Genomic DNA, 21,588 nt, shown 5'->3' with positions numbered 1-21,588 from the left:
TAACCTTTGTGTGAGGGTATCTACTATGCCAGAAACTTAGGTGTGGATACAAATGTCTTATTTTATTGCCGATACTGACCTCTTTAATCTAAGATTAAAATGTAGAGTTAAAGCTGAAGCAGTTTGTATCACCTTTAGAGAAAATCACTAGGAGAATATATTTCTGAGTGAACATGTGGTTTATTTATTTAAATCTCTAAATCAAACTTCAAGCTGTCAAGGCTCACACGTGGGATAGCAAAGCAGCAGCTTCCCATGGCAAGCATAATAGAGTGCCCTGACCTTAAGCAAGCTTTTCTGCAATGGGACAGCACCCCAGAGCAAGATTACCAGCATATTTTATTTGGGGAGGTTGGCTGGATTTCACCTCCATCCCAGCAGCTGGCTGAGCATCGCAGTGCAGAGAAAATCATCAACTGTGTCATACTGGAAAAAATCATCACATGCTTGTCAACGTCTGGCTTAGTCAGGATTACTTGGCGGCATATCCAGAGGCAGATGTGTCAAACTCTCTCTCTCCCTGTCCTTCACTGATACCTCTCCCATAAAGGTGTGGCAGTAGCATGCAGCGGACACTCCAGATCTAAAAGGTACTATTCACATTTTTAGCCAGACCTTAGGATGAACCCCAGAGGAAGCGGGAAGTGAGGGCCAAACATGCTAGATCTTGTTTACACAAACTTACCCGGCATGTAATGTGCAGAGCCCTTTCCCGACCTCGGCTTCTCAGAACACATCTCTCTTATGCTAATTCCAGCATACAGACTGCTCATCAGACTCTCTAAACTGGTTCAGAAGCAGGAGAAAACCGGCAGGAGTCATCTCTGCCTTTGTGACTGTCTTCAAGACCATCACCACACACTCCAATCAGAAGCTGTAGATGATCGCAAAGGTGCATGTGCTGCTGAAGTCTAGAGACTCTACCTTCAGAGTAGGGAACAAAAAGGTCCTAAGAACAGTAAGAGCCAAACTGCAAAAGTCAAGGGCAAGACTAGCAAGACAAGTAAGGGCAAAGCAAGGGCAAAAGTAACCAACAGAGAAAGCACGCACATGCCAAGAGAATCCACAGCCACTGTGACAGCAGTGACATTTGGTACATGGGTAGTCAGGCAATCACTAACTACAGGACTACTTCACCTGCCTGTGACAATGATGCCTCCCTTCCAGAATCACTGAATATCCTCTATGCATGGGTTGAAATGCAAAACAACATGGCAGCAAGGAAGACCATCCCTTTTACCAACAACCAGATGCCCTGTCTAACCACGGCTTAAATGAGGAGAACTCTATGCAGAGTTAACTCACAAAAGTCTGCTGGACCAGATGAAATTCCTAGCAGAGTTCTCAACAAATGTGAGGAACAGGTAGCATATGTCTTCACTGATATTTTCAACATTTCCTTGAGCAGTGCAATTGTTCCTACATGCCGACAATCCACCTCCATCGTCCCAATGCCAAAGAAGTCTACAGTGTCCTGCATCGATGACAATCATCCCATCACACTCATGCCCATTGTAAAGAAGTGCTTTGAGAGGGGAAATTCAAGATATTGCTTGCAGTTTGTGTATTGACCAAACCGCTCCATGGATGATGCCAATGCCACAACCCTCCATCTGGCCCTTATAAAGAAAGGACACACATAAAGAGAAAGGACACTTATGTACACTTTTTGGATCTTTATAATATTCCCATCTTATTCAAGTCAAAGGCACATAATCATTAAGTATGGCAAACATTCAGTTTGCTCAGTGTCTAAGTGCGGGATATTTACGAATTCTTCCTTGGTCATAAATTAAATTCAATTAAATTGATTTGTAAAGCACTTTTAACAAGTCACATTGTCTCAAAGCAGCTTTACAGAAGCATATAAACAGAAGAGAAAAAAAACTATTATAATAATAAGAAGAATAAAAATAAGAAAAATAAATAAATAAATGAATACATACATTTAAAGTTTAAAATTAATTTAAAAATATTAATTAAAAATTTCAAATACTATATTTATCTATCATATATCCCTACTGAGCAAGCCAGAGGTGATGGTGGCAAGGAAAAACTCCCTGAGATGATACAAGGAAGAAACCTTGAGAGAAACCAGCCTCTAAAGGGAACCATCCTAATTAATGTAAATAATGTTATTTCTACAGCAGTTTATAATAGAATTAGCGTTAATTTTACTTGTGATAAGTGTATATTAGTTACAGTAGCTCTCTGACGTAGAAGATTTCAGCTGGAGGTGTGCTTCCTGAGTCTAGAGAGGATTAGAGATAGTGAGAGTACTTGTAGTTTCTGTAGAGGAAAATCTGGATGCCTTAGGCAGAGTTAGAACCACACAACTCCAGCATTAAAGCCCTCACAGCCAGGCAAATGGGTGACAATTCAGCAGCATAGTTGCAAAACCAAAGCTAATGCTAAGGCTTGCCCACGCAAGCATTACTACTCTCAGGTTGCACATGTTCTCTTCAGTGAAGCACCTGCTGAGAAACCTGAAAGAGCTCTGGTCATAGGAGACTCTAACTTAAGGCATGTAAAATTACTGTAGCTAGACTTTTGGGGCTCCAGCAGCACTGGTCAGGTGTATTTTGAAGCCAGGGCACCGAACATAGCAGGTAATCTTCCTAGGCAAGCACAGGTTCTCTAAGATAATTTTCCATGTAATCGGAAGCTATCTCAGACCATTAACTTCGGACAAGATATTTGCAATTTTCCAGGTCACTGTGTTAAACAGACATTTACATCCGAAACTGCAGACAGATTTACCATTAGTCTCCCAGAATTATCATCCATCAATTCTAACCCCACAGAACTTGATAAGGCAATGTATAAAGAGTCTGTGTTTTCCTACAACCTAGATATTGTAGCTCCACTTAAAAAGAAATTAATTAAAGAAAAAAAACATGCCCAAAAGTCCAGATGGTCAATGATCCCAGGTAAAATCAGGGAGGAATGAGGAGCACACCGAGGTCCGTAAGGGAATCAAGGAACACAGTGAGGCACGTGAGGTAAAAATTGGAGGAGGGAAATTCGACAAGTAAAAATTAAGTTCAAGAACAGCAAGCCCAGATGTACTATAGAAGTTACCTTCTACGAGATAAATTTCTGGATTTATTACCCATGTAGAACCCCAAACCTCATAGCGCACTACATTGAGACAGCCCAGGAGGTGGTAGTATGCAGCCACGCCTACCGCATTCCCAAACACAAGAAAAAGGTGGTCCGGGATGAAATTTAGGCCATGCTTAGATGTGTGTAATCGAAAAGTTACACTGCAATTGGTCTAGCCCGGTGACTTGCTTTTGCATTCCACCACTTCTCTCTGCCTTTTGTTTTACAGAGTGAATTGCACTGTACAGGGAACTGGGGACCATGTTGTCCCAGGTGGTGGAGGGGAGAAGCATCCCATGCTGTAAAATAGAGCACAGTTGATAAAGAGTAACTAGCTATCATCTGTGCAGTTCTCACCCTCAGATATTAGCTGCTGAGATGGGCTTTCACCTTCTGTTTTGGCCACACCCCTCTCCAGTGGCTCCACCGCAGGAAGCACGAAATCAACCATTGATATCAATCTTTATAGCCTTTTAACTGCCAGGTTGTCCACAGGCAAGGGGGGTTTCAGCTGCAGGCCAGATGGGTCCACGGCCTGGGTCGGACAGTGGGGGTATGTGGTGGCGGAGGCATGGTCGACTGCCGGTTTGTGAATGGAGGATGGACTTAGCAGAACCAAGCATCACACACCTGTGACTAATCAGGCTTATCATGTGCTCTCTCCAGCAGTGAATGCTGGTGGGGATTTACAGACAGAAAGAGAGGGCATGAGAGAGAAGACTGAACGCTTTGAGCTGTCTGTGTACATTAGTTTGATTAAAAGCTGAAAAGTGAAACTAAAAATCAAACTCAGCGTGGTTGAGTTCACCTTGTCTGCCTCTTGCTACCTTATTTACAATTAATAAAGAGTTTTTATGTACTATGTGGTGTGAAAAAGCATGTTGGTGACTCAGAAATTGTGGAAAAAAAACCCACTGAACTCATTAGACCAAAACCTGGCCTTGGCATAGTGTGCTACTGTGGCGCCTGTTCATCAACCCAGAACACTATGATCACAATGAATCATGGTGGTCATAATATCAATTTAAAAATATGCTTTTCATCTTTGCACACCGGAAACAAGACATGATGATCTGATCTAGTTGTCTAGCCATTACAATCTGGCCCCTGTCAACATTATTTACTTTACCTGTTAGTGGTTTTAATGTTATTGCTGATTGGTGTACGTTGTATGGCTTGGAATTACTAACTAGTCAGTTTAATGGGCCTTCAATATAATTCATTTCAATTCAATTCAATTCAGGGGGCACGGTGGCTTAGTGGTTAGCACTTTCAACTCACACCTCCAGGGTTGGGGGTTTGATTCCAGCCTCCGCCTTGTGTGTGTGGAGTTTGTATGTTCTCCCCGTGCCTCGGGGGTTTCCTCCGGGTACTCCGGTGTCCTCCCCGGTCCAAAGACATGCATAGTAGGTTGATTGGCATCTCTGGAAAAATTGTCCGTAATGTGTGATTGCGTGAGTGAATGTGTGTGTGTGTGCCCTGCGATGGGTTGGCACTCCGTCCAGGGTGTATCCTGCCTTGATGCCCGATGACGCCTGAGATTGGCACAGGCTCCCCTTGACCCGAGGTAGTTCGGATAAGCGGTAGAAGATGAATGAATAAATGAGTTCAATTCAATTTATTTGTATAGAGCTTTTAACAATTTCCCATTGTCTTCTTCTCTTGGCCAATGTCACTTTTTCACCCCCACTAGAGGGCACCCACCCCCAGTTTATTATTTTCATTATGAAGCCTTGTCCATACATATCTCTCTTTTACATTTTTAGCCTTTTGTAATTGTGTTTGTATCCCTTATCCCTTATCTTGACTCTTCTGCATTTTGGTATTTAATTTTGTAAATCTTGTTGAATATTTTGTTTTTACCCTAGCAAATTGTACAATTGTTTTTGGATTGTGGACTTTGTAAATAAATATCTTGCACATAAGTCCTCACAGTCCTCATGAGTCATGTTCATTACTCTATGCCAGTGCACAATAACGCTCATGCAAAGATGCTTCATGTTGGTTTTTCCTTTTTTTTTTCCTTTTCCACTATAAGATAATCTATGCATTTTCAAACACAAAGCCAAATTATGATTTGCTACATTTTATTGGTTTAATTTAATGCAAAATATACTAATTATTATTTTGAATGTTTCTATGTTTGTTGTAGATTATAATGTCTTAGTATAATGCCTTAGTGCATTTGTAGTGTCATTTTAATGTGGTAATTTTATGGTCATGAGAAGAGATTTACAAAAAAATAAATAACCTGGGATTATTAGCTGAATTTAACATCTAATTCTTACCTATACATGTATAAACTATCCGATGATGGTTGCTTGTGTTGACCTTTCATAAACACTACATCTGATCTCTCTCTCTCTGTTTCTGTCTCTCTCCTTCTCTCTCACCCCCCCACCCCACCCCCCCACCCCCCACACACACACACACACACACACACACACAGTGTTACATGACAGACAATGCAGGAACAGGCTGTTCACCTGACAAGCTCGTGGAAAGGTGAAGTTCAATGTGTTCTCACCTGTTCATTTCTAACCTTTAACCATTTCTGTCTTTTGTAATAAAATTTTTATGCTTCACTTATTTAATACATCGATATAATTCATTTACTTATACATCAATACTTGCATAGTCATGTAAAGTGTACTATAATGTAATATAATATTTTGCAGTTTCCAACATCAAAAATCATAGTTATTATAGTAACTTCGAATTTATTTCGCTGAAAAAAAAATTATGCAAATTTGCACATCAACAGCCAACTGCTTTTGGTTAGCCATAATCACACAATGTTATTTTGACTTGATGACTCATCCATTATGCAAATCCTAGCTGAGGAAATACACACATGAACCAATTATTTTATATTACTGGATCTGAATGTCTCGCAGGTTTTAGAGTGTGCCACAGTTTATCTGAAACAATCGCAGCTGATAATCATATGCAAATATGATTAAATCCTTTGTGATACTTCTTCTTAGGTTCTGTGGTAAATGAGGAAACTGGAGGCAGACTGAGACTCTTTATTAGCCATTGCTACTTTGGTTCATTTTCAGTTGTTTTATTATTCTCTCTACCCACACATTTGGCCCTGTGGAGCTCAGGTCCCCTTTTCTTCGTCACACTGGAACACAAAACATACATTAAACCATTCATGTGGATGTATAGATCCTTACCACTCCACCTCAACATGCCCCCACCTGTTTGGCCCTGCTCCATCCATAGAGAGAAAACCCACTCATCTGGAACTCCCAGGCATCCTTCATCCCAACAGATGTTGAGAACAGCCAGTTTGCTGGCCAAACTCACCTTCTTTGTTGTGTTACAAACTTACCAAATCTTGTGTCTCAAAGTCAAATTTCAAATTCAAATTCAAATCATCACATACACATCACATACACATCACATCACATACACATCACATCACATACACATCACATCACATCACATCACATCACATCACATACACATCACATCACATCACATACACATCACATACACATCACATCACATCACATACACATCACATCACATCACATACACATCACATCACATACACATCACATCACATCACATACACATCACATCACATACACATCACATCACATACACATCACATCACATACACATCACATACACATCACATCACATACACATCACATACACATCACATACACATCACATACACATCACATCACATCACATCACATCACATACACATCACATCACATCACATACACATCACATCACATACACATCACATCACATCACATCACATACACATCACATACACATCACATACACATCACATTACATACACATCACATCACATCACATCACATACACATCACACCACATCACATCACATACACATCACATACACATCACATCACATACACATCACATCACATCACATACACATCACATACACATCACATCAAATCACATCACATCACATCAAATCACATCACATACACATCACATCACATACACATCACATACACATCACATCACATACACATCACATCAAATCACATACACATCACATACACATCACATCACATACACATCACATACACATCACATCAAATCACATCACATCAAATCACATCACATACACATCACATCACATACACATCACATACACATCACATCACATACACATCACATCACATCACATACACACACATCACATCACATACACATCACATCACATACACATCACATACACATCACATCAGATACACATCACATACACATCACATCACATACACAACACATCACATCACATACACATCACATACACATCACATCACATACACATCACATACACATCACATCACATACACAACACATCACATCACATACACATCACATACACATCACATACACATCACATCACATACACATCACATACACATCACATACACATCACATACACATCACATCACATCACATCACATAATCACATCACATCACACACAGTAAGTGAAATTCTTTACTGTCATTGATATGAAAATAAAACTATTTAACACTAAGTTAGAAGAGTAAGAATAAGGTAAAAAAAAAATAGACTCAAATGAGATACGATAATATAAAATAGTCTTTCACTATCTTCTTATCCTTGGTCCAGCACCGTTTGCTGTAGACAGACTCCAGGTCAGGGAGGTCAGTGCTGATGTTATGTTTTTCTTATTTGGCGCTGTTCCCAAACCTTTGGGAACATGTTTGCTGGCATTCAGGAGGAGATGCTCACCCAAGTCTCCATGTATTTAATCTCCTCTAAATGGGCCGCCTTGTCATTATCAGAGATCAGCCTCCCCAAAACTGCGTCATCAGCAAATTGATGGTGATGGAATTGTGTACAAAAACACAGTTGTATTTTTACAGTAAGTACAGAAGGGGACTCAGAACGCAACTCTGATGGCCTCCAGGTCCAAGACGTGTTTTCCCACCTATATTGATTGTGGTCTGTTTGTCAGGAAGTTAAAGATCCACTGACACATGTTTTAGCTTAGAGGTGAGCATGAAAGGAATTATGGTGTTCAGTGCTGAACTGTCATACACATCAACAAACAGCATTTTAACAAAATTACACTTTCTGCTGTTCAGAAGGTTCAGGGCTCTGTAGTGGAGGTGTGCAATAGCATCCTTGGTACAGCGGTTCGGACGATACACAAACTGTATTTATCTGCAAAGTGATAAAGTCTCTGACCAGTCTTTTCAAGCACTTCATGGGTGATAGCAATTAGGGCAGGTGGGCTGGGATTTTATTGGGAAAGGAACAATAGCAACCTGTTTAAAGAATGTGGGGCTTACAGACTGTTCCATGGAAAGGTTGAATATCTCTGTGAACACTGGTGTCGTGCTGCCTTCCTGGTATTCACACTCTTGAATGCTTTCCTCACATTGTGCTCTGAGATGATGAATGTGTTTTTTGCTCTGGTACTTGTAGCCCTGTTAGCACTGCTAACACTGTTGGTGTAAAAACTGTAAAAACTTCTCACAATTCAACTTCCATTTAGATGGATGTACTGTTACTACTAGCTCAACAGTGAAAGACCTGAGTGTTACATTACACAACAAATTGTCTTTCTAAAATCATATCTCTCATAATACAGCCTTCTTCCTCCTTAGAACTATTGCCAAACTAAGAAACATCCTATCTGTATCTGATGCTGAGAAGCTAGTTCATGCATTCATGACCTCCAGACTGGACTATTGTAATGCGTTACTAGGTGGTTGTCCCGAATCTTCAATAAATAGGCTACAGTTAATCCACAAAATATGATCATATAACTCCAAATAGCCTTCCTGTTATTGTTTCAGGCTCATGTTTCCCAGTTTAAATGTAAATTAAATGCATATCCCTTTAGTCAGGCACATTATCTAGTGCTTGCAAATATTATGAACAGCAGCTATGCTAATTTCTTACCACTGATTCTCATTTTCTACCCATCCTGAGGCATCCAGAGATTGTACCAGCTCCAGTTGTGTTCTGTGTCATGAAGATTTTGGACCTTCATTGAGATGAGGACAACCCTGTGAGGATCCTCAGGCATCTAATGATGTTCCAGCTCCAGCTGGACTGAAATTTTAAAAAGAAATTTGAATTGAATTGAACTGTTAGTGCTGTTAGCCGCATCCTTGAAGTAAGCATAAAATGTGTTTAGCTCGTTTGCCAGAGAAAATGTCCACATACGTAAATGGCATTTTGTATTCTTCATTAGTTTTTTGCACCCAACACAGGTCATCAGGTGGATGTGATTGTTCCTTATAGCTGTCTTTTTACTGAGACTATCAGTGGTCCAGTGTCCTGTAGCCACTAGCCACTGCTGGATCACCTGCTGACTGGACTAGGTTCTGAAGCACCTAAACCCTCTCATTAGGCTTGGCATAGGTTCTGGAAGCACAATTTGAAGAGAGCATCATGTTAGATCTGGTGGACACCAGCAAAGGACCTAATCTTGGCTAGTGGTGAGGACTCCATAGCAGCAGATCTTACTCACTTGCAGGTTTTGGCACCAGTCTGACACTGAACTTTCTCTAAAATTAGGAGATGGGAGGCAGGCTGGGTACTCTTTATTGGTCACACACACTCACACACGCACGCACGCACACACACACACACACACACACACACACACACACACAAACACACACACATACACATACACACACATGACTTTGTGCAGCTCATCTCTCTCTCTTTATCTCACAGTTCTTGTCTCTCTTTCTTTATCCCCTCCACCAGTCAGTGAAACACAAAACACACATTACATCAATCCCACATAGGTGTAACGCCTTACTACTCTCTTTTTCCTGCCCCATCCTCCATTCACAACCTGGTGCATAACCACATCTTTTTACTACACTGATGGAGCTTAATGATGTCCATATTTGCTGAGTCAGAATGATACCAGTGTTGAGAACAAATACAACTGTAGTACTTAGTGGAGACAAGGGTAATTAATAAGAATGCAATTAATATATCCTATGTTTGACAATGTCATGGTGTTACATACAGCTTACAGGAGTCAAATACATAAAATCAGTGTGCACTTAATCATGAGAAGTTAATGAAACTAACAAACTAATGAAATAGTAACAATCAAAACTATGGCTTTTGGTAGTTTAATTTTCTGAGTCTTCACAATGAGCTGTACGGATCAGGGTAAAAGTAGACAAAATATCTAAGAGTTCATGCGGAACAGATGGAAAAAAATTAATGAAAAAATAGATAAAAGACATGGCAAAAGTGAAGACAGAAACGAAACAAACAACAAAATAAAATGAATTCAATTCCAACAGCAGGTCAGACTATTTAATGTGACTTAGTTTGTATGTTACATACCTGGAGAGGAATCTACACAAATGTATGTACTTTCCTATTTATATTTGACATATAATTTCACCCACCGTTTCATTATGAAAATGTTTGAAATGTGCTAGGTGTGTGTAATTTTTTACAGTGAATGAACCTACATCAAGCACAAGTAAATCCTAAATAAGGGGAACAACCTATAAATGACCTTTTAACTTAAGCGCAGTCTCTTTTCTCTGTTGTGCATGAGCTTCTGTGAAGGTGAAAGGCTTGTTTCTGTGTGTGTGTGTGTGTGTGTGTGTGTGTGTGTGTGTGTGTGTGTGTGTGTGTGTGTGTGTGTGTATTGATCTGTCACAGCTAAGCCCTAAGTTTACACCAGTTACCTTATGTGTTCAAGGCTTCTCTTCTTCCTTTCACCTGTTGGTAAAAGAATAGAACACCCTGTGTTCTTTCCACCATTTCAGTGGGAGAGACTTTGTGTACAAATCTTCCTATGTGTCTCTGCCAAATGACTCCCCTAAATGGCTTACTAAAATTGCATTTTTTAATATACTGATACCAACATATACCTACAGTGAAAAAAACATTTACAGATCACTGTTTAAATTACAGGTTTTAGTTATATTAAAATATAAAAATAATAATAAAATAACATAAATGGCAGGAGCTACTGGGACAGATTCCTGCCAGACCACCAGAGGGGGGCTCATGCTGGACTGCATTTTACTATATTGTTCTGCGTTCCTGTTTTGTCACCTGTTCTCCATTTACCCTGTTGTGCTGCTTTTTATATAATCAGCCAATTTGTACCTGTCTTGGCTAGTGATTGTTTAGTCTTTGTGCGGTAGGGTGTGACATTGTTATCTATTCCAAATATCTATGTAATAGTCATGTTTCAGTTACCCATGTTCAAGTTTTTTTGTCATGTTTATAAAGCAGTGCCGTTATTTTATCCTGCATTTAGGTCTGATTTTATGTTTGATTGAGACTACTGTGGAGCTCTTTTGTGTTTCTCCTGACTGTGCTTTTTGTTTCAAACAGGCACTCTTGTGGCCTGCATATTTTTGTAATAAAATAAACTAGAATGTGATATTATTTATCTTGACTAAAGCCCCAGTCTCAGCTGACAAGTAGGAGCCACATAGCATGATGTTGCTACTTCCACAGTCTTCTTTGAAAGAAGATAATCCAACCTACCTTGATCTCATCAGATTATAATTTATCTTGGCATATGACTTGGGGGGTTTCAGATGGATTTAGTTTTTTTTTGTGTGTGTGTGTGTGTGTTAAAGGATTTCAGCTTGCATTCCTACAGTTGCTGCAGGTCTTGTGGTAGCCTTCCTGATAAGAATTCTTCTTGTCCTTTTGTCAGTTTTGGAGGAACACCCTGTTCTTGGTAATGTCTCTGTGGTTCCCCATTTTCTCTGCTTGTTCAGGATGGCCTTCATAGAGTTCCATGACACATCTAATGTTTTGGAAATTATTTTGTACTCCTCTTCTGACTGATACCTTTTCACAATGACACCCCATGCATGTAATGGTAGCTCTTTGTGGAACCTTATTTAGCAGTCAGTTGATAGTTTGACAAAGTAAAGAACAGTCAATTGTAATAGAACACAAAGGAGTGAAAAACACATACAATAGCAGTCCAAAACACTGTCCAAAATGGATGGCTGGCTTGTTGGTGGCAAAAAGGAATTGATCTGATGGGCTTAAAACCAGCCACAAGAAAAATAGTGTCATACACAAGTGCTATGTCAGTTGAAGCTTGTAAGTTTGATTTATTTTATATGGAAGAAACCTGTGTACCTGGAGCTGAGTAACTTTGTAAGCTCTGGGGCTCCTCAAGTCCCTGGTCACCAGCAAGACTCTATTTCTTGGTTGGTATTGAGAAGTGGGACCTCTGTGATGATTTGGTCTTGTGAACTTGTGTGGCCTGTTGGAGCCTACAGTGTGCAGCCTCCAAAAGCTGTTCAATACACCTGTACCAGCCATTGATCACCAGTGTCAGTAGTGTTCGCATTCCATGGAAAAAGTAGGGGCTGGTAGCCTAGCACACATTGAAATGGGGTGACTGGGTGGTGAAGAACGTGCACAGGAAGGAGTTGATCTCCAAGTGATGTATGTGTCCAGGTGATGAGTTAGATTGTGGAGTGTGGTGGGAACAAAATGGTTGTTGGGAGGGCATGTGGGTGGGTTCAAGCATGCTGGAGTGCCTGTGAAGGACTGATTGTTTACTGGAGGAGTGAATTGTGAAAAGGCATTAGCTTTAGTATTCTTGGAACCAAGACAGGAGGATATAGTGGAATTTAAGTGAACAAAAAACAGGGCCCAGCATGTTTACCTGGGGTTAAGGCACGGCAGTGCACGGACAAAGGTTATTGCGGTTCATGAAAATAACAAAGGGATGCTAGCTCCCTCCAGACAATACCTTCATTGTTTAATAGCCAGCTTCACCTTGAGAGGTAGTTTCACAGCCAACGGCTCTTTATTTTCCCCATCATAATTTTGCACTGCAAATATATATTTCAGGAGCATTTTTATGATGTAGTTTAGTCTGCTAGACAGTCATGTGATAAATGGTCTAGTGGAACTGATTTATCTGTTGGAAGTGAATGCAGAGCCCACTATTGCTATATGGTGTTGTATTCATCAGCAAACACTATAGAGGAAATGCTTCAAATTTGTCATGGTGGAATGCCTTAATTAATGTGATGCATACAAATGAGCAATACATACAAAGCAGCATATTATGTCTTATATTTAAAGGTGTGCTGGAAACCAACTTGTCACTATGGCTGTTGAATGTGAAAGCATTTACTATAAAACTGAGACCTGCTACACAAGCATGACAGAAAACTGCACCTTGCCTCAAACAGTTCCATTTCAGTTCTGTTTCCATTTTTGCTCATACGGACAGCGCAATGTGTGTGTCTGCAAGGCGGGGTGGATCAAACCGTGAGATGGTTCCTAGAGGGTGTTCAGTGATGTTTGAGAGGTGAGTTCCGAGTACCAGGTTGTCCTGACTGATTTTTTTTGTGCTGCAAAATCAGTGGAAGACAACATTGATAATGCCTACATCTGGGGTCTGCCTCACTGTGCTTCCTGGACACCTGGACACCTCCCTTGCCTCTCACTGCCTCCAACTGTACTACCAGCACCCTCACCTGCTTAATTTTCTTGCACTTTTTGTTCCACCCTGAACTAAAAGGTCCAGGTTTCCAGGTCCAGTCTCTTTTTACTGTGTTCCCCTTGCCCAAAATCTATTTGTAGTGATGACTAAGTTGCAGCCATTTAAAACCTATGGAAGAGTTTGAGTTTGTGCATATTATATTATGCAGGCCATGTATTTGATCACATCATGTTCTATGCACTGACCAAGCTAATACAAGCATGCACATTCAGTATGCATCTAGTACTTGCTGAACCTTATTCACTAGCAAGACAGTTAAAGTGAAAATAAATAAACAAACAAATACATAAATAAAAAAATAAATAATGTTTACAAATCCATATCCTTTCACCACTGAAGTGCATGCAATGGTAATGTTTCATCATGTTTCTCATCAATGCATTATAAATGCCTATTATTTTAACCTAGTTATCTACTATAAGCAGTAAAGAGTCCCATAACCAAATAGAGAACTGAGTCATAAGAGGAAGTAAGAATCTGAATTTGGTGTAGCATTTGATCACTGAAATCAATAAAGCTCAGCATGGACCCTGAACCCCTGCATGCAGCTCTCTGTGATGATTACACTTATAGTAAGCCTGAGTCATGAAAATCATTTCACCCAGTTACAGTTACAGTTACAGCAGACCTGCTTTCTTAGAGGGATCTAGCAGCCTGTAAGGCTGGGTTATTTTAATTAATGATGTGTGTGTGTGTGTGTGTGTGTGTGTATGTGTGTGTGTGTCTCAATATAAGTGCTTAATTTGGAATATTATACAGGAATATTATAAGAGTTTCGGTGAACTCATTTTATTGGACGAGTGGTGTTCCAAGCATGCTTATGTTAAGTATTATCTTACTGGGATTTTTCCCAGTATGTATCACTCTGCTTTGCTGAGGTTGCTGTATAATATTCCATTTGTGACAACAGTCCCACCAAAATGGTTAATATAGTACAATTAATGACATCATCAGCAGACATAGCAAACAATATATGTTTTATGAATATACAAAAATTTAAATATGCAGATTAAATGGGATTTTACAGTCAGATTACCAATAGCCAAATCATAGCCAAGTTAGTATTCAGAGCATAACCTCACTCTTACTTGAAAGATATCGCTTAGTTATAATAATATTTCCTTTACTCAAGATAGTGTCACCAACTGTTATCTTTTGCATCTGAAATGGAGAATTTGCCAAATGACAAAAAGTTGGGAAATAAGCATTAATATTACAGCTTTTCCAAATGAGAATGTGGTCTAATTAATCATCAGGCAATAGTCTTTAACAGAATTATGATGCACCAGCTCAAAGGAAAAGGAAGTGTACTATTGTACACTTGTATTGTACACTTTGTTATTGCTCTGACATTTTTGTTGTTGTTGTTGCAGGAACTGTATGCCAACAATCACATCCACACAGCATTTTTTTTCTATTAATGACACATAGTAAGCAGATATGTCCCTCCAAAAAGCATTACCTCTGGGAGAGGAGAAGTTCATGTGCTACCACCAGGGCATGGAACTGGGCAGGTGGTGGAAATAAAAATCTATGAATGACATGAGCACATCTTTGGACAGGAACCCAGCATCTCTTCTCAGGTCCATAGCCTTCATTCAGTATTGATTTTTACACAGGTCTAGGATTTCCATTACTCCAATGTTTCTTTGTGTAACAACTATTTTCATGAAGTTGCATTTGCTATTTTATAAATTTGCAACTGCCAGCATAGTTTAATATATTATAGAGCTTCTATTCAATTCAGTTCAGTTTATTTGTATAGTGCTTTTAACAATTCACATTGTCTCAAAGCACCTTTACAGAAGTATAGAAACAGAAGAGAAAATAGTATTAAATATATATAAGAAAAAATAATAATAAAAATAAATGAATGAATACATACAAATTAAACAAACATTAAAGTTACTATTAAAATATTAATTAAAATTTTCAAAAACTATATATTTATCCCTAATGAGCAAGCCGGAGGTGACGAAAAGGAACAACTCCCTGAAATGATATGAGGAAGAAACCTTGAGAGGAACAAGTCTCAGAAGGGAACCCATCCTCATTTGGGTGACACTTGACAGTAAATAATGTAAATGTAAATAATTTCATTTCTACAACAGTTTATAATAGCGCATACGAGAGCTCCTGGGGAACTAATGGGTCAGCGCAAACTCTGAGTTCACCATAGAAGGCTAGAGCCAGAAGGTGACACAGACATGGTGGCTTCCTGGGATGTAAAGCGTCCCACCACTCCACAGTCTGCAAACCTGAGCGACTTGAGAGGGTGGTAAGCCTCCAGACAGCATCCAGACATCCCAGTTCACCAAACACTCTATGCCCATGAACCATCCAGATCTACTCCTTTATCTAAGAAAAGCTATTCATAAAAAGCTAAACTAGGGACGTTGTGGCCTAATGGTTAGAGAGTTTGACTCCTAACCCTAAGGTTGTGGGTTCGAGTCTCGGGCCGGCAATACCACAACTAAGGTGCCCTTGAGCAACGTACCAAATCCCTGCACCTTTTGATCAAAGTAGGCATGACGGATCATAAAAAAACAAAAGATCTCTCAGGTACTGTGGCGCGTGACCATTAAGTGACCATTATAGGTTAGTAATAGTATTTTATAATCAATGCAAAACTTGACTGGGGCCAAAAAAAGTGGATAAGATAGGGGTGATATGTTCATATCTTCTGGTTCTAGTTAGGACTCTAGCTGCTGTGTTCTGGACTAACTGGAGCTTGTTTATGCTCCTACTGGAACATCCAGACAGTAAAGCATTACAATAATCCAACCTAGAGGTAACAAATGCATGAACTAGTGTTTCTGCATCATGTAATGACATCATATGTCTTACCTTAGCAATATTTCTGAGATGACAGAAGGGTACCCTTGTGATATTATTTATGTGAGCTTCAAATGAGAGACCGGTATCAATGATCACACCAAAGTCTTTTACTGCTGCACATGATGTAATAGAAAAAACATCCAGTGTTACTCTGTAATCAGAAAGCTTACTTCTGGCTGCCTGTGGACCTGGTAAAAGCACTTTTGTCTTGTCAGAGTTAAGCAGAAGAAGTTAGTAAGCATTCACTGTCTTATGTCCTCCACACGATCTTCAATCTTATTAAGCTGGTGACTCACATCTGACTTTGCTGAAACATAGAGCTGCGTGTCATCAGTATAAAAGTGGAAGCCAATACCATGTTTATGAATAATTGCACCAAGTGGTAGCATATATAGGGAGAAAAGCAATGGGCCTAAAACAGAACCTTGCAGAACACCAAACATTACCTTAGTTTGTTTAGAGTAGTCACCATTTAGACCTATGAACTGATAGTGAGCCGTCAAATAAGACCTTAGCCTGAAGAGGGCTGCCCCTTTAACACCAACAATATGTCCTAGCCTATCAAGTAAATTAGCATGGTCATTGGTATCAAATTAGCTGCCCTAATTGATGCACTACAAGAAGCTTCTCTGGCTAGAGGTTTCAACAACGGCTTTGACAATCCTACTACTACATAATTATTCTTTCTTGTTGTTTGTTTGTGATTTACTGCTTTACCTTTGCTAGTTTAACGAATCACACTTTTCTTGAGTCTTAAATTTTAATATATAATAAAATAATTATTACGTCCTATATGGGTCTATTTACTCCTTAGTGACACCTGGATATTTAAAATGTGTTGTCTTTTCAGTAAATAATGAACTTGAAGTGTATAAGGACAATGGAGAGCTCAGCTACCTTTTTTTATTATGGATGGATGTAATTTTGAGATATATTGACTAAACTAAAAAGATCACCAAACATCAATTCAAACTTTTGAAGTCCATTCAGTCAGTGGATACAGGTGTGTTATTTGATTTCAAATGCAACATTTAAAGACCAAAAATCAAGAGCAAAACATACTCATTCATCTGGAGTAAAAGTAGGTCTGAAATGGCATCCTTTTTATTTTATGTATGTAAGGACAGCTTCATCTGGGTCATTCTTTTCATTTGCTTTGTTTTGTTTTTGTTGTGAGCATCTGGCTTATGTAACTAGGTTATGTGAATCACCATCCTGCTTTCTTGAGCCTTATTGGTGTCTTTTTTCCCTGCTGTGCAAAATCAGGGAAAAAGAAACCAGGTGCATTCTTATTTTCACTGTTCTCTCATCCTTTTTTTTTTACCAGCTGAAAAGGAGGGAAAATAGGTCAAAATGGATGAATGTAAATGGATGAGGAAGTACTTAAAGGATTACATCTTACAGGAAGTCTCTGTAGAATGATGTAGAATGATGTTAACGTTAAATTGTAGTTTAAGTAGACCCATTTTAAATGTTAATGAAAGTGTGTTTTCTATAACAAAAGGTATTCCAGTTATTTTCACTAAATAGCCTTGGTCATTTAATAACAGTTTTAGTATTATTATTATTATTAATAAAATGTATATAAATGTGTACCCAGTATGCTTCATTATGTATTTTGTCTAGTTTTTCCACAAGATTAAAAAAAAGTTTCAGGAAGACTGATTACTTGCATGCATGATTATGTTGATAGTGGTTACATTAGTTAGTCTTCTTATGTGCATAATTTTAGTTAAAATCTTAGGCATATAATGTATGTCCAAATTGTTTATTACTCTAAACATAGCATACATGCACTACAATGATATCATGATCAGACAGAAAGAGAATATCTTACCATTTCCATACCATGGAGTTTGCTGACAGGCTGCTGTTATTGAACTTTTCACCTGTACTGTGTACAGCAGATGTCATGTCCTACAGTACCTTTTGTATCAAAATAGTTAAAGCGGTGTAGAAAGGTCACTTGTCCATTTACTGAGAAACGACCAAAATTGCATTGTAATGGCTGCTCTGATTCTATTATGCATCCGCTGACCTGGTTCTCCAAAACAACTTGGGCTCTTCTTTAGGTCAAATCCACTTCACTAGCAGGAGCCAATGTGGTGATGGATTGCATACATGAACCATGAAGAAAGAAAAAACAGCAGCCATGGGAAAGTTATGATGAAAGGCTAGCTATTATCAATTGGAAGCAGAATTAATGATGCCAATAAAGGGACGAGTTTAATGAACACAGTCTAAATAAGGGTCAGCAAAACAGGCAAAAAAGGTACTAAAACAAGCAAGGCAGTCAGCAAGGCAAACAGAGCACTTAAGGGCAAAATCCAGAAAACGTAAGTCACCAAAATGCAGAAACAGAGGTCATACATGAGAATACAAAACACTAGAGAAAACAAGGTTTGGTGACATGAAGCACACCTGTGACCTGCTCGCCCACAGTAAATACACAGCTGCTGATGGAAGCATCCTTGCCACTCCTTAGTGGACAAACGAAACCATCCAAATGCATGGGCTCACTTGGCTCGGTCATGACCGGTTATGGTGAGATATGTGAGTATGAGCCAGATTGGGAATTAGGGTGTCCAAACGAACAGCTTTGTTTGGCGCTGCAGTTGTCTCGGCAGGCGAGTTCAGCCTGTAGTGTGGGATTTAATCCTTCAAAAAATATGGCTTTTAATGCAAGATTGTGTGTGCTCTGGGTGTGGGTGGTGACCGTTAGTGTTTTGTAGAGCCGTGAGTTGTTCCTGATAAGCAGCAGGTTGATCACCTTGATGGACCACCAGGGCTTGGAGTTGAGCTGTATCCACTGGACTCGCAGAAGGCAAATTCTGTAATATATTCCAAACGGAATCCATGATGTGGATAAAGAGAAGAGTTTAATGAGCACAGACAGGCAAACAGAGCACATAAGGGCAAAATCCAGAAAATGTAAGTCACAAAAATGCAGTATTGTTCGAACATACAGTATTTACACTGGTTGGCGCTGTTTCTGTTTATTGTATTTTGTGTATTGTCATTTTTGTATGGTCTTGTAATTTTTTTGTCTGCACAGTCTTTTGTCTTGTCTGTCTTGTTTGTCTTGTCCTGCACTGTTTGCACCAGGTTGCACAGTTGCACTTTATGTGGCTAAGACTTACTTACTAAGTCCTTAGACCTGTCTGTGTTTTATGTAGCACCATGGTCCTGTTTTTACTGTGTATTGTCTTGATAGAAATGTCCTTTTCCATTCACTGATGACCAAAGCATTTATGTACTGTACAGCAAGAGACATTTACTGAGGTATAGGTTTTGACCTTTTGCTTTCTTAACATTTTATTAACCCTCTCAAATAGCCTTTTTTTTTGTTTTTTTTTTGTTTTTTTAGTAAAGACATATATTTATCTTATAATCTAGAAACTCAGTTTCTATGAATAATACATTATACACTAACTTACTAGATCAGCACAGGCAGTGTAGTATAAGCAGCAGTCTTACTTTACCAAGTCTTTTTTTACCAAAAAACTCAACATTCACATAGTCTGCAGCGAGATAATTATAACATCCAGCTTTAATCCCTGATTTTTCTAAGGCTCAAAAATAACTCATCTGTGATCTCAGCAGCTATTAGTACATTTTGAAAGCAGGTGATAAAGCATACTCTTAATCCCAGTACCTGCACATGATGGATCTGAAATATGATGCGCCACATGTTCGTTAAAAACGCATAAGTGGGTACATACTGAACTAATTTCAAACCAGTGCAATCAGCTGAGTGCTGATGTAGAGCCAACATGTCCATCCCACCAAGTGTTACACACTTCATTGGCACCTGAAAGGTCAAACTAAAGTAGTTGAATTTCACAGTAGAAAACTAAAATAAAACATACTGCTATTGTGTTGGGTTAAACACGAGCCGCGCCTTTTCCTTTCTAAATAATATCTCAGTCAGTTTAGAGTGCGTGTGAGATGCAGAGAACCCTCTAGCGGCTCTGAAGGGAATTTACGCGCAGTAACGGAACGTGTGGCGCCAGTTGTACCTTTATATATATATATATATATATATATATATATATATATATATATATATATATATATAAGATATTATATATATATATATATATATATATATATATATATATATATATATATATATATATATATATATACAAGATCTGACCAAAATAATATGCAGTTAAATTCAAGACAACGTGTGTGTGTGTGCTTGAGTGTGTGTATATGTGTGTGTGTGCATGAGGCGATACTAAAGACTCTTCAGTCATAATCATCACAGTATAGTTAATAAATCCCTGTTTGACAAGTGTGTGGTGTTGGAAAAATACTCAACTAAACAAAACGTCCATGCAGCCGTGCGCATTAACAGACAAATTTTCTAAGCAAAACTGCGCATGTTTATAAATCATTAAGCGCGTGTGGCAGCTGATGAACCATGTTGTGACGTCACAGTCCAAATATCAGTTCCTTAACCTGGTGTGTTGAGGTTAACCCAGCAATTATCACTATGTCTATTTCTGTAATGCTTTACCTGTATCCTCCACTGACCATGTTAAAATTTAGCTATGCGACTACAAGGGTTTAAGTGCACTTGTTTACCTGAAGAATAACTAAAGCCACGCAGCAATATAATATAAATGCATTTAAGAGTTTAACAATAATAAAGGTTCAGTCACACATGTATTATTATTTTATGAGAAAAAACAGCTGGATGTTTGGGGTCCATAAGTAATGTAAAGAATTTCATTGAAATTAAATCTAAAAACCAAGTACCCTTAGGTTCTCCATCCTCCCTCTCTCAACATCAGATAAATTGCAATCCTTTTTTTTTGTTTAATTTTGATAACGTAATCTTTGCGTACTAAGTTAAATTAGTTTAAATAAGTTAAATAATACTTTTTTATTCCCATAGCATAATATCTATCTTTCTTAGGTCCTAGGACACACGCACACACACACACACACACACACACACACACAGACACACGCACGCACACACACACACACACACACACACAGACACACGCACACACACACACACACACACAGACACACGCACGCACACACACACACACACACACACACACACACACAGACACACGCACGCACACACACACACACAGACACA

This window comes from Tachysurus vachellii, chromosome 18 (genome assembly GCF_030014155.1).
Source record: "Tachysurus vachellii isolate PV-2020 chromosome 18, HZAU_Pvac_v1, whole genome shotgun sequence".
In the NCBI taxonomy this organism is placed as follows: Eukaryota; Metazoa; Chordata; class Actinopteri; order Siluriformes; family Bagridae; genus Tachysurus; species Tachysurus vachellii.
Note: the sequence above shows the minus strand (reverse complement) of the source record.